The sequence below is a fragment of the Choloepus didactylus genome, chromosome 13, assembly GCF_015220235.1.
Source record: "Choloepus didactylus isolate mChoDid1 chromosome 13, mChoDid1.pri, whole genome shotgun sequence".
Taxonomy (NCBI): Eukaryota; Metazoa; Chordata; class Mammalia; order Pilosa; family Megalonychidae; genus Choloepus; species Choloepus didactylus.
The window spans coordinates 72,487,693-72,501,973 of record NC_051319.1 but is presented as its reverse complement, the minus strand read 5'-3'; the positions used below and the strand labels follow the sequence as shown (position 1 = coordinate 72,501,973).

The following is a 14,281-nucleotide window of genomic DNA, read 5'->3' as shown; positions in this document are numbered from 1 at the left end:
TCCAAATATAAGACTCATTGGTGTCCCAGAAGGGGAAGAAAAGGGTAAAGGTTTAGGAAGAGTAGTCAAAGAAATTGTTGGGGAAAACTTCCCAAATCTTCTAAACAACATAAATACACAAATCATAAATGCTCAGGGAACTCCAAATAGAATAAATACAAATAAACCCACTCCGAGACATATACTGATCACACTGTCAAACACAGAAGAGAAGGAGCAAGTTCTGAAAGCAGCAAGAGAAAAGCAATTCACCACATACAAAGGAAACAGCATAAGACTAAGTAGTGACTACTCAGCAGCCACCATGGAGGCGAGAAGGCAGTGGCACAATATATTTAAAATTCTGAGTGAGAAAAATTTCCAGCCAAGAATACTTTATCCAGCAAAGCTCTCCTTCAAATTTGAGGGAGAGATTAAATTTTTCACAGACAAACAAATGCTGAGAGAATTTGCTAACAAGAGACCTGCCCTACTGGAGATACTAAAGGGAGCCCTACAGACAGAGAAACAAAGACAGGACAGAGAGACTTGGAGAAAGGTTCAGTACTAAAGAGATTCGGTATGGGTACAATAAAGGATATTAATAGACAGAGGGAAAAATATGACAAACATAAAACAAAGGATAAGATGCCTGATTCACGAAATGCCTTCACGGTTATAACGTTGAATGTAAATGGATTAAACTCCCCAATTAAAAGATATAGATTCGCAGAATGGATCAAAAAAAATGAACCATCAATATGTTGCATACAAGGGACTCATCTTAGACACAGGGACACAAAGAAACTGAAAGTGAAAGCATGGAAAAAAATATTTCATGCAAGCTACAGCCAAAAGAAAGCAGGTGTAGCAATATTAATCTCAGATAAAATAGACTTCAAATGTAGGGATGTTTTGAGAGACAAAGAAGGCCACTACATACTAATAAAAGGGGCAATTCAGCAAGAAGAAATAACAATCGTAAATGTCTATGCACCCAATCAAGGTGCCACAAAATACATGAGAGAAACACTGGCAAAACTAAAGGAAACAATCGATGTTTCCACAATAATTGTGGGAGACTTCAACACATCACTCTCTCCTATAGATAGATCAACCAGACAGAAGACCAATAAGGAAATTGAAAACCTAAACAATCTGATAAATGAATTAGATTTAACAGACATATACAGGACATTACATCCCAAATCACCAGGATACACATACTTTTCTAGTGCTCATGGAACTTTCTCCAGAATAGATCATATGCTGGGACATAAAACAAGCCTCAATAAATTTAAAAAGATTGAAATTATTCAAAGCACATTCTCTGACCACAATGGAATACAATTAGAAGTCAATAACCATCAGAGACTTAGAAAATTCACAAAAACGTGGAGGTTAAACAACACACTCCTAAACAATCAGTGGGTTAAAGAAGAAATAGCAAGAGAAATTGCTAAATATATAGAGACGAATGAAAATGAGAACACAACATACCAAAACCTATGGGATGCAGCAAAAGCAGTGCTAAGGGGGAAATTTATAGCACTAAACGCATATATTAAAAAGGAAGAAAGAGCCAAAATCAAAGAACTAATGGATCAACTGAAGAAGCTAGAAAATGAACAGCAAACCAATCCTAAACCAAGTACAAGAAAAGAAATAACAAGGAGTAAAGCAGAAATAAATGACATAGAGAACAAAAAAACAACAGAGAGGATAAATATCACCAAAAGTTGGTTCTTTGAGAAGATCAACAAGATTGACAAGCCCCTAGCTAGACTGACAAAATCAAAAAGAGAGAAGACCCATATAAACAAAATAATGAATGAAAAAGGTGAGATAACTGCAGATCCTGAAGAAATTAAAAAAATTATAAGAGGATATTATGAACAACTGTATGGCAACAAACTGGATAATGTAGAAGAAATGGACAATTTCCTGGAAACATATGAACAACCTAGACTGACCAGAGAAGAAATAGAAGACCTCAACCAACCAATCACAAGCAAAGAGATCCAATCAGTCATCAAAAATCTTCCCACAAATAAATGCCCAGGGCCAGATGGCTTCACAGGGGAATTCTACCAAACTTTCCAGAAAGAACTGACACCAATCATACTCAAACTCTTTCAAAACATTGAAGAAAACTGAACACTACCTAACTCATTTTATGAAGCTAACATCAATCTAATACCCAAACCAGGCAAAGATGCTACAAAAAAGGAAAACTACCGGCCAATCTCCCTAATGAATATAGATGCAAAAATCCTCAACAAAATACTTGCAAATCGAATCCAAAGACACATTAAAAAAATCATACACCATGACCAAGTGGGGTTCATTCCAGGCATGCAAGGATGGTTCAACATAAGAAAATCAATCAATGTATTACAACACATTAACAAGTCAAAAGGGAAAAATCAATTGATCATCTCAATAGATGCTGAAAAAGCATTTGACAAAATCCAATATCCCTTTTTGATAAAAACACTTCAAAAGGTAGGAATTGAAGGAAACTTCCTCAACATAATAAAGAGCATATATGAAAAACCCACAACCAGCAGAGTACTCAATGGTGAGAGACTGAAAGCCTTTCCTCTAAGATCAGGAACAAGACAAGGATGCCCGCTATCACCACTGTTATTCAACATTGTGCTGGAAGTGCTAGCCAGGGCAATCCGGCAAGACAAAGAAATAAAAGGCATCCAAAATGGAAAAGAAGAAGTAAAACTGTCATTGCTTGCAGATGATATGATCTTATATCTAGAAAACCCTGAGAAATCGACGATACAGCTACTAGAGCTAATAAACAAATTTAGCAAAGTAGCGGGATACAAGGTTAATGCACATAAGTCAGTAATGTTTCTATATGCTAGAAATGAACAAACTGAAGAGACACTCAAGAAAAAGATACCATTTTCAATAGCAACTAAAAAAATCAAGTACCTAGGAATAAACTTAACCAAAGATGTAAAAGACCTGTACAAAGAAAACTACATAACTCTACTAAAAGAAATAGAAGGGGACCTTAAAAGATGGAAAAATATCCCATGTTCATGCATAGGAAGGCTAAATGTCATTAAGATGTCAATTCTACCCAAACTCATCTACAGATTCAATGCAATCCCAATCAAAATTCCAACAACCTACTTTGCAGACTTGGAAAAGCTAGTTATCAAATTTATTTGGAAAGGGAAGATGCCTCGAATTGCTAAAGACACTCTAAAAAAGAAAAACGAAGTGGGAGGACTTACACTCCCTGACTTTGAAGCTTATTATAAAGCCACAGTTGCCAAAACAGCATGGTACTGGCACAAAGATAGACATATAGATCAATGGAATCGAATTGAGAATCCGGAGACAGACCCTCAGATCTATGGCCGAGTGATCTTTGATAAGGCCCCCAAAGTCACTGAACTGAGTCATAATGGTCTTTTCAACAAATGGGGCTGGGAGAGTTGGATATCCATATCCAAAAGAATGAAAGAGGACCCCTACCTCACCCCCTACACAAAAATTAACTCAAAATGGACCAAAGATCTCAATATAAAAGAAAGTACCATAAAACTTCTAGAAGATAATGTAGGAAAACATCTTCAAGACCTTGTATTAGGCGGCCACTTCCTAGACTTTACACCCAAACACAAGCAACAAAAGAGAAAATAGATAAATGGGAACTCCTCAAGCTTAGAAGTTTCTGCACCTCAAAGGAATTTCTCAAAAAGGTAAAGAGGCAGCCAACTCAATGGGAAAAAATTTTTGGAAACCATGTATCTGACAGAAGACTGGTATCTTACATATATAAAGAAATCCTACAACTCAATGACAATAGTACAGTCGGCCCAATTATAAAATGGGCAAAAGATATGAAAAGACAGTTCTCTGAAGAGGAAATACAAATGGGCAAGAAACACATGAAAAAATGTTCAGCTTCACTAGCTATTAGAGAGATGCAAATTAAGACCACAATGAGATACCATCTAACACCAGTTAGAATGGCTGCCATTAAACAAACAGGAAACTACAAATGCTGGAGGGGAGGTGGAGAAATTGGAACTCTTATTCACTGTTGGTGGGACTGTATCATGGTTCAGCCACTCTGGAAGTCAGTCTGGCAGTTCCTTAGAAAACTAGATATAGAGTTACCATTCGATCCAGCGATTGCACTTCTCGGTATATAACCGGAAGGTCGGAAAGCAGTGACACGAACAGATATCTGCACGCCAATGTTCATAGCAGCATTATTCACAATTGCCAAAAGATGGAAACAACCCAAATGTCCTTCAACAGATGAGTGGATAAATAAAATGTGGTATATACACACGATGGAATACTGCACGGCAGTAAGAAGGAACGATCTCGTGAAACATATGACAACATGGATGAACCTTGAGGACATAATGCTAAGCGAAATAAGCCAAGCACAAAAAGAGAAATATTATATGCTACCACTAATGTGAACTTTGAAAAATGTAAAACAAATGGCTTATAATGTAGAATGTAGGGGAACTAGCAATAGAGAGCAATTAAGGAAGGGGGAAAAATAATCCAAGAAGAACAGATAAGCTATTTAACGTTCTGGGGATGCCCAGGAATGACTATGGTCTGTTAATTTCTGATGGATATAGTAGGAGCAAGTTCACAGAAATGTTGCTATATTAGGTAACTTTCTTGGGGTAAAATAGGAACATGTTGGAAGTTAAGCAGTTATCTTAGGTTAGTTGTCTTTTTCTTACTCCCTTGTTATGGTCTCTTTGAAATGTTCTTTTATAGTATGTTTGTTTTCTTTTTAAATTTTTTTCATACAGTTGATTTAAAAAAGAAGGGAAAGTTAAAAAAAAAAAAAAAACAAGGAAAAAGAAAAGATGTAGTGCCCCCTTGAGGAGCCTGTGGAGAATGCAGGGGTATTCGCCTACCCCACCTCCATGGTTGCTAACATGCCCACAGACATAGGGGACTGGTGGTTTGATGGGTCGAGCCCTCTACCACAGGTTTTACCCTTGGGAAGACGGTTGCTGCAAAGGAGAGGCTAGGCCTCCCTATGGTTGTGCCTAAGAGCCTCCTCCCGAATGCCTCTTTGTTGCTCAGATGTGGCCCTGTCTCTCTAGCTAAGCCAACTTGAAAGGTGAAATCACTGCCCTCCCCCCTACGTGGGATCAGACAACCAGGGAAGTGAATCTCCCTGGCAACGTGGAATATGACTCCCGGGGAGGAATGTAGACCTGGCATCGTGGGACGGAGAACATCTTCTTGACCAAAAGGGGGATGTGAAAGGAAATGAAATAAGCTTCAGTGGCAGAGAGAATCCAAAAGGAGCCGAGAGGTCACTCTGGTGGGCACTCTTACGCACACTTTAGACAACCCTTTTTAGGTTCTAAAGAATTGGGGTAGCTGGTGGTGGATACCTGAAACTATCAAACTACAACCCAGAACCCATGAATCTCGAAGACAGTTGTATAAAAATGTAGCTTATGAGGGGTGACAAGGAGATTGGGAAAGCCATAAGGACCACACTCCACTTTGTCTAGTTTATGGATGGATGAGTAGAAAAATAGGGGAAGGAAACAAACAGACAAAGGTACCCAGTGTTCTTTTTACTTCAATTGCTCTTTTTCACTCTAATTATTATTCTTGTTATTCTTGTGTGTGTGCTAATGAAGGTGTCAGGGATTGATTTGGGTGATGAATGTACAACTATGTAATGGTACTGTGAACAATCGAAAGTACGATTTGTTTTGTATGACTGCGTGGTATGTGAATATATCTCAATAAAATGAAGGAAAAAAAAAAAAAAAGATTCAAAGCCAGTACTCAAACATATGGGAGTGCAGCTGATTTTTAAGATAAAGCTGAACAGTAACAAAAGACAAAATCAAGCAACATTTTTAGGGTAGAACTAACCACGTGAACATATGTTACACATGGGTCATCTTAAAGCCAAACTTAACTTCACTCATCACCTTAGAGGGAAGCAGTGCAGTTAAAGAAAAGAGTGTGAATTAAAAGAAACCTTCTATAACTATTCAATTCTGTGAATTGGTTTTTCAAACACTCTACCATTCAGACATTTAATTCAGTAAATACATACTAATCATTTTGTTAAGAAAATAGTACTAGTATTTAAACATGACAGGGATATAAACATAGCCCTTGACATCACAAAGTATATAATATGCTGCAAAGGCAACATATACAAGCACAATTAAACATTACTCGACAGCAAGAAACATAATCAAGTAGAAATGCAAGAGATATTAAAAGATAGGGCTTTGACTAATCAGAAAAGTGAGAAATCAAATGAGTCAGAATGACTTTCAGCTGGTTAACAGAAAACCGAAGGCAAAATTGCTTAAACAATAAGGAACTTTATCTCATATAACAAGGAAGTTCATAGGTAGGATGGCTCCAGACAGAGTAAATAGGGCTCCAGTTCTGTTTCTCTGCTTTCTCTTGGCTCTGCCATCCTTCAATGATGGGCATTACCTTCACATTAGTAGCAAGACGGCTGCAGCAGTTCCGTATGTCACATCCAAACACAAACAGCTCTGGGGAGAAGAGGGACCACTGCTTTTCTTTCTTTTTCTCAAAAGCAAGAAAGCATTTCCTGTAAGTCTCTTGCTGACTTCCCCTTTATCTCCCATTGACCAAAAGTGGATCACATGCTGTTCTAGTGTGCTAATGCTGTCAGACTGCAAAATACCAGAAATGGACTGGCTTTTATAAAAGGGGGTTTATTTGGTTACACAATTACAGTCTTAAGGCCATAAAGCGTCCAAGGTAACGCATCAACAATTGGGTGCCTTCACTGGAGGATGGCCAATGACGTCTGGAAAACCTCTCCTAGCTGGGAAGGCACGTGGCTGGCATCTGCTTGCTCCCAGTTTGCGTTTCAAAATGGCTTTCTCCCAGAACATTCCTCTTTAGGCCACAGCTCCTCTTCAAAATATCACTCTCAGTTGCTCTTGGGATGTTTGTCCTCTTGTAGCTTCTCAGGAGCAAAATTCTGCTTTCAAAGGTCATCTCCAAAATGTCTCTGTAAGCTGCAGCTTCTCTCTCAGCTCCTGTGCATTCTTCAAGGTGTCCCTCTTGGCTGTAGCAAGCTTGCTCCTTCTGTCTGAGCTTATATAGTGCTCCAGTAAACTAATAAAGGCCCATGCTGAATGGGCGGGGCCACAACTCCATGGAAATTACCCAATGAAAGACCTTGCCCACAGCTGAGTGATCACATCTCCATGGAAACATCCAAAACATTCAATCAAAAGTTTCCAACCCAATCAACACCAATAGGTTTCCTGCCCACACAAGACTCCATCAAAGATAATGGTGTTTTGGGGGGCATAAAACCGTCCAAACCAGCACATTCCACCCCCTGTACCCCAAAATGACATGATCTTTCCATATACAAAATACATTCATCCCATCACAATATCACAAAAACTTAAATTATTTCAGTAACAATAGTTAAATACAAGATCCTATTAAATCAGTCACAGGCATGGTTTGTCCTAAGGCATAACTCCCCTCTAGCTGTGGACCTGTGAAATTCACAACAATTTATGTACTTCCAATATACAAAGGAGGGGCATTCATAGGATAAACTTTCCCATTGCCATAAGGAGAAACTGAAAGGAAAACAGGGTTTAAGGGATCAAAACAATTCCTAAAACCCACAGGGCAAACTCCATTAGATTTCAAAGTCTGAGAGTCATTAACAGAATGATGTTGCATCCCTGGGGCTTGAGAGAGCGGGAGTCTAACCCTTCCTAAGGGCCTTTGTGGCAGCCCTTTTCTCTCCAAATGCTGGGGTAAGTATTGCAACATATCGACACATTGGGCAGACCACCTTCTCGGCCCCACCATCCTCAACATTGGGGCAGCACCAGATTCCCTTCCAACTCTGGGGCACACACTCAACCCCTTCAGAAGAGTGGGGTGGCAGCCAGGCTCTCCCCTGTCCCCTGGGAATGTGCTCTACCTTCTTTGGGGCTTGGGGTGGCAGAACTTTTCCCGAGCATCGCGGCAAAAGGCCCGCCCTCAACCTCCATGGCAAACTCACCCTTTCCATGCGTGTGGGCCACTCTGCTCTCCCAGCCCGATAGCACTTAACTCCATACCTCAACCTCTGTGGCTCTGTCTTTGAGGAAATTTTTCCTTCAATTTGTTCCTTGTCTGTCTCTTCCAGTCCAGACCAGCAACAGCTCCATCTATAAAGATCTCGCAAAAATTCTGTTGGCTTCGCATGACACACACAGGTCAAAACCGTCAGAAAGCAGGACTTCCCACAAATCCTTTCTGGATAACTCCATCTCCAATTCTGCTTGGTACTGAAATGGCGGTCGGGTTCCATGTTTGGTTAAATCCCCACACTGGGCTGTAGCTTCTGGGGTTCTACCCCCTGGAAACCTGGAATTTTCCAAACCATCAGTTTCTGGATTCTTGGAATCCAAGAGTTCAGTTCTAAGTTTCTCTCTCTCTGCTCGCATTTTACTACAAGCTGCAAGGAGAAGCTATGCTATATCTACAACCCCTAGTTTCGAAATCTCATCAGCCAAGTATCCCAGCTCATCGCTCTCAAATTCTTCCTTCCATCTGACAGCAGGATTCAATTTTGCCAAATTCTCTGCCACTTTAAAACAAAGATTGGCTTTCTTCCAGTTGGCAAAGACACATTCATCATTTCTGCTCAAGGCCTCATCAGAAGTATATTTAGATTTTTAGAGTCCATATTTCCACAGTCTCTTCAAAGCAGTTTAGGCCTTTTCTAGCAAGCTCCTCACAATTCTTCCAGAATCTTCCCCTTCTCTATTTAAAAAGCTGTTCCAACATGTTTGGTATTTGCAAACTCAGCAGCAAAAGCGCCCCACTTCTCTGGTACCAAAATCTGTCCTAGTTTGCTAATGCTGCTGGAATGCAAAACACCAGAAATGGATTGGCTTTTATAAAGAGGGTTTATTTGGTTACACAGTTACGGTCTTAGGGCCATAAAGTGTCCAAGGTAATGCATCCAACAATCGGGTACCTTCAATGGAAGATGGTCAATGGCATCCAGAAAACCTCTGTTAGCTGGGAAAGCACACAGCTGGCATCCGCTCCAAGCTCTGCTGTCAAAATGGTTTTCTCCCAGGACATTCCTCTCTCGGCCACAGCTCCACTTCAAAATTTCACTTCAGTTGCTCTTGGGACGTTTGTCCTCTCTTAGCTTCTCTGGAGCAAGAGTCTGCTTTCAATGGCCATCTTCAAACTGTCTCTCATCTGCAGCTCCTTTCTCAGCTTTTGTGCATTCTCCAAAGTGTCCCTCTTGGCTGTAGCAAGCTTGCTCCTTCTGTCTGAGCTTATACAGTACTCCAGTAAACTAATCAAGGCCCATGCTGAATGGGCGGGGCCACACCTCCATGGAAATTATCCAGTGAAAGATCTTGCTCACAGTTGAGTGATCACATCTCCACAGAAACATCCAATCAAAAGTCTCCAACCCAATCAACACCAAAACGTTTCCTGCCCACACAAGACTGCATCAAAGATAATGGCATTTTGGGGGACATAAAACATCCAAACCAGCACACATGCCCATTCCTAAAATAATCACCACCAAAGGGAACAAGACCTACCATAACAGAGATAAGAATGGATGCTGGTAACTATCATGACTGGCAACTCAGTATTAGCTGAATATTTCAAAGACAGGCCTTGGGGGGTGGTATGATTGAACTAGAGAACAAATAAAAGAGAAAATTACACAGACAAAGGAAGGGATGAGTCTAACCAGAAGAACAATGTCAAACTCTGCAATCATACGTTAAACATGCTGTTATGGAAAAAAAATTCTCTTAAATTATGCTGCTGCCATTCCCTTGCAACACAAAAATTACTATTTGACAGTCGATAAATGCTAAGAACATAGAAGAACAGTCCTCTTTTTAGGGAAAGGATTTAAATTATTTAACTATCATTGGGAGATCATTAGACTCACCACTCCTTGTCAACACAGCAACCCATTCAGCTATCTCTGGGCTGAGAACATTCCATATTATGCACACAGATGACTCTACAGATTCAGTGTTGTAGAAATTGTTCCTTGAAGGTTTCTTTTCATTTGGGTTGGAGGTTTCACTCAAAAATCCACACACTCATAACTGGTGCTATCTGCAAATGAAAGCATGTAATTAGAAGGCAAAAAACTACAGGGAACTACCTTCCTAATCTATTACTAACAGATCATTATGAAAACTGAACTCAAACATTAGACTCAATAAACACCATGTTCAAACCAAGCTTTGTGCATCTCAAAGTTTATAATGCGCTTATTATACATAGCTAACACTTTTTCCCCATCAGAAGTTTACTGTAGCCTCCTTAGTATACTGGGTGCAACTCTGTATCAAAGGCTGCCCGCTGAGCATAATCTAGCACACAAATGTTTGGTGAACCCAAACAAGAATGACCTACACTATGTTAAAGGATAGCTGCTAACATTTATAAATCAGAAGACTTCACATGAAAGTCCAGATTTCTGACCTCTCTTGAAAAATCAGAATATTGGGCAATACTGCCCATATTCCCACATGGTAACAATCTGTTAGAAATGATAAGCAACTGTGCTTTGCAATTCCCCATAGATGCCACCACTCTTTCTTGTATTACCATCTGGCTCACAGTCACCTGCCTGGACTCTGTAGCCCATCTGACTATATATTTACATCGGCATGCAGGAAACATAAAATGTTACAGTCAAAGCCAAGCATGTTTTTCTGCCCTGAAGACACAGCAGAGCATAAGAGATAGAGGTTACAGGTTAGAGGACCCTAGGTTTGAGTTCTAATTCTGCAATTAAATAGTTATGTGACCTCGGGCCTGTTATTTTATGTCTCTGAGACATACTTCTCCATTTATAAGCCTCCAAATTAACATATAAGCACTTAACAAAATAAAGCAAACAAGCTTAAATTTTAATTTGTCCAAAATGAACTCATAGTCCTAAATGCATTACTCCTTCAGTCTTTCTCATCTCAATAAACAGCACCATGATCTATGTAGTTAGTGCTCAAGCCAGAAACCTGGGAATCCTTACTATCATACTCTCCTTCATTCCATCCAAACCATCACTGAGCCACAAGATTCTCTCTTCAAAATATACTTGAACAAATTCTTAGAATTCCAGCCATAAAAACAAAAAAGCAATTTCTCTCTCAGAACCAATCACATCCTGGAATTGCCTAAAAATTCAACTATTTAAATAATGATAGTTTAAAATTTCAAGGTTCCATATTACGAGGGACATTAGTATTTCATTTAAAGAAAAATGAAGACAATACATTAGGGATGCCACATATTACTCTTTGCACACAAATTCCTTCAGATCTAAATTAATGAACCACAAGGCTATGCTTAGACTGAAAACGAAATTAAGAAAACAATCCATTTACAATAACATCAAAAAAATACTTAAAAATAAATTTAACCATAGAAGTGCAAGACTTCTACACTGAAAACTACAACATATTGTTTTGTCTAAATACGTTCTAAATAAATGGAGAGATATCCCATGTTCATAGATTGGAAGATTTAATATTGTTTAATATTGTTAAAATACAATGCTCCCCAGATTGATATAAAGATTCAATACAATTCCCTATCAAAATATGACCTGGCTTTTTTTCAGAAATTGATAAGCTGATCCTAAAATTTATATGGAAATGCAAAACACCTTGAATACCCAAAATAATCTAAAAAAGGAAACAAAGTTGGAGGACGCACACTTCCTGATTTCAAAACTTGCTACACAAAGCTACAGTAATCAAAACAGTGTGGTACTTCTATAAGGCTGGGCATACAGACCAATGGAATAGAGCTCAGAGTCTAGAAATAAACCCTCACATCAGTGGTCAACTGATTTTTCGACAAGGGTACCAAGACTATTCAACAGAGAAAGAATATGGCACTGGAACAATTGGATATCCACATTCAAAAGGATGAAGCTGGACACTTACTTCACACCATATACAAAAACAAATTCAAAATGAGTCCTAGATCTAAATGTAAGAGCTAAAACTTTAAAACTCTTAGAAGAAAACATAGATATAAATCTGTGTAACCTCGAATTAGGCAATGGTTTCTTACATATGATCCCAAAGGCACAAACAACAAAAGAAAAAAACAGATAAATTGGATTTTATCAAAATTTAAAAACTTTGAGCTTCAAAAGACCCAGTCAAGAAATGAAAAAACAACTCAACGTATAGTTGTATATTTGATAAAGGACTTGTATCCAGAATATATAAAGAACTCTTAAAACTCAATATTAATAAAACAAATAACTAGACTTAAAAAGAGTAAATGCCCCCTAAGTACCTCTTTGTTGCACAGATGTGGCCCTCCCTCTCTAGCTAATCCAACTCAGCAGGTGAACTCACTGCCCTCCCCCTTACATGGGACCTGACTCCAAGAGATGTAAATCTCCCTGGCAAAGCAGTATATGACTCCCAGGCATGAATCTGGACCCAACACCATGGGATTGAGAACATCTTGACCAAAAGGGGGATGCTAAATGAAACGAAATAAAGTTTTACTGGCTGAGAGATTTCAAATGGAGTCAAGAAGTCACTCTGGTGGATATTCTTATGTACTATATACATAATCCTTTTTAGGGTTTAATGTATTGGAATAGCTAGAAGTAAATACCTGAAACTATCTAACTCCAACCCAGTAGACTTGACTGTTGAAGACAATTGTGTAACAATGTAGCTTACAATGGGTGACAGTGTGATTGTGAAAACCTTGTGGATCACACTCCCTTTATCCAGTGTATGGATGGATGAGTAGGAAAATGGGGACAAAAATGAAATGAAAAACAAGGTGGGATGGGGGAGATGATTTGGGTGTTCTTTTTTACTTTTATTTTTTATTCTGATTCTTTCTGGTGTAAGAAAAATGTTCAAAAATAGAGTGGAGTGATGAATGCATAACTATATGATGAACAGTTGATTCTACACCATGGATGTGACTATATCTCAATAAAACTGAATTTAATTTTTAAAAAAACATGGAAAAAAATGATCAAATGTTCTGAATACACACTGCTCTAAAAACCATGTAAATAGCCAATAAGCACATGTAAAGATACACAACATCAATAGTCATTAGGGGAATGCAAATCAAAACCGCAATGAGAATTGGGGCAAGATGACAGCATAGAGAGGTGTGAAATTTAGTTAGTCCCCTGGAGCAACTAATAAACAACCAGGAACAACTAGTAAATAATCTGCGGGGGGACAAACGTGACTGCCCACTCATCATACACCAACCTAAACTGAGAGGAGTGCCAGAGATCACAGTATAAAATCTGTAAGTAAAAACTGCAGACCTGATAAATTTAATCTTCTGGGAAAGCCCAGGAATGACTATGGTTTGTTAATTTCTGGTGGGTATGGTAGTAACAAGTTCACAGAAATCTTGCTATATAAAGTTATTTTCTTGGAGTAGTAACATATTGGAAGTACAGTAGTTATTTTAGGTTAGTTGCCTTTTCTTACTCCCTTGTTATGGTTTGTTTGAAATGTCTTTTTATTGAATTTAAAAAAAAAATTTTTTTTGATACAGTTAATTTTTTAAAAGAGTCAATTAAAACAAAACAAAACTGCAGGCCCAAGCCAAGAGCCGCTTTTCCCCACAGCCTGAACTGCAAAGCCTCGCTGTGACAGAGAGCAGCATTATCTGAACAAGCGAACACAGCTCAGCCAAGCTCCAACTGGGGTTTTAATTAACAAGCATTAATTGTGGTGATGGATGCAAAACTTTATGATGGTACCATGGGCAAATGATTGTACACTTTGGATCCTTAGATAACTGTATGGTATGTGAACAATCTCATTTAAAAAAAAAAACTGTAAGTAAAAACTGCAGAACCGTGCTGGGAGCCCCTCCCCCCAGAGTAGGCTGAGCTGCAAGACCTCACTGTAGGAGAAAGCAGCATTCCCCAAGCAAGAGAATATACCTCAGCCCAGCTCCAATTGGGGTTTTAATTAACAAATGTGGACTGCTAAATACAAGCTATAAACATAGACAAACCCCTAACAAACAGCAAAGTACCTAAGGTCGCTCCCAGTGGAGAGGAAGTGTGTCTGACGGAAGAACAAATTAATTAAAAAAAAAAAAAAATACAGAGGCTTTTAGAGACAACTGACCTTAGAGAGCCAGAAAACACTTGTGTCCCAGGAAAGGAAGCCCAGAACACTAGATGCTCTCTCACTGATGGGAGAAACTGGGAGGCTGTGGACTGGCTCTGAAAAGGGGCTTTCTT

The 14,281-nt window shown here is 38.9% G+C and overlaps 1 protein-coding gene across 6 annotated transcripts in view; it reads right to left on the bottom strand.

The window, feature by feature from the left end:
* The window catches only part of CDC42SE2 (CDC42 small effector 2), a 163,851-nt gene that overhangs the window by 104,835 nt on the left and 44,735 nt on the right, over positions 1-14,281 (bottom strand). For 5 of the 6 annotated variants that reach the window (XM_037802295.1, XM_037802294.1, XM_037802296.1 and 2 more), the window contains exon 2: positions 9,956-10,128. The exons of the other annotated variant lie outside the window; for it this stretch is intronic. The gene's annotated coding sequence lies outside the window, so the exon portion shown is untranslated. The remainder of the gene's footprint in view (positions 1-9,955; positions 10,129-14,281) is intronic. 6 annotated transcript variants of the gene reach the window in all.